Source organism: Simochromis diagramma, unplaced genomic scaffold, assembly GCF_900408965.1.
Source record: "Simochromis diagramma unplaced genomic scaffold, fSimDia1.1 OVJJ01000361.1, whole genome shotgun sequence".
NCBI lineage: Eukaryota > Metazoa > Chordata > Actinopteri > Cichliformes > Cichlidae > Simochromis > Simochromis diagramma.
Genome location: NW_024386860.1, coordinates 16288273 through 16289436, shown reverse-complemented (window position 1 = coordinate 16289436; position 1164 = coordinate 16288273).

The window sequence follows — 1164 nt, the reverse complement described above, 5'->3', positions numbered from 1 at the left end:
AAATGGGCCAACACCGATGCCAGCCGCCTGCTGCTGGGGTGGCACTGGCTCTGCTGCCAGGGGATTGGTTATTCTGTGTGCTCGGTCAGTGGTGGGCACTGGGCCTGGGACAGAGAAGAACACAAGAGATGGAAGAAAGAAGAGAACGAATGGCACATGGAGACCTAGTTTGAGAGAGGCCTTGGATAGATTTGCAGAGTTGAGAAGGTTTGGGTCACTCAGGTTCGCTGCAGGGATTTTAGATCTGGAATTTGAGTCTTTGGGTTAAAGTCAGACTCCTACTCAAGTGCAAAAGCTTTAGCATCAAAATATTCTCAAAGTACCTAAAGATCTTAACTATTGATTCACTGTATATCACACTTTTATGTTGCAGCTGGAGTTTTATCTACACTACTCAACAAATCAGGGGAACATCACAGCATAATACAAAGTCAGTTACACTTCATGGATAGCAGTGATTCCACATCACCTGCTTTGGTGCAAATCAAAGTGTCAACAACAGCAAAACTTGCATACCAGCTTCAGGTTTGAACCTGCCCCAGACATCACGAGCAACGGTTGAATCTGAAAAAAGGAGGACACCACACCTCGTAGGGTAGCCACTCTGAAGCCATACTTTAAATCATTCTGCTTTATAATTCGATTTTTTTTTTAAAAAGAGGGGAATCATTTATAAAAATTAACGTAATATGGTGTTAAATAAGGTTTGAAACTGGTGACACAAACTGTTGACCTATCAGAGTGCTCATAAATGGAATAAAAAGTCATTTTCCTAGAGACAATTTGGTTTCTCTTTAAAACAAAACAGTTAATCAAAGAGTGTTTTTTTAAACCATCTGTAAAGGAAGTTAATTGAGGAAACAGGTGCTGGTGGATGATTGTGTAGCTTTAACAAAATATAAGTATTGTATCCTTCACAACTGCTGATATTACAGTTACTTTCCAGGCATGTAAAATCCTGAGTTTCATAAACCTGTATGCTGGGTTTTTGCTTCCAAGAAGCCTTTAAATTCGTGGAACTGGTATCCCAAACTAAAACCAGAGTCCTGGATTGTATTTCATGTCTCACAAGTATGTGAAAACAGCTCCACTCCCACACAACCCCAGTGCAGCCCTGTGCTGTTTTTTATCTAAAAGGCTGTTTAAGAAACCTCCCTTCCCAGC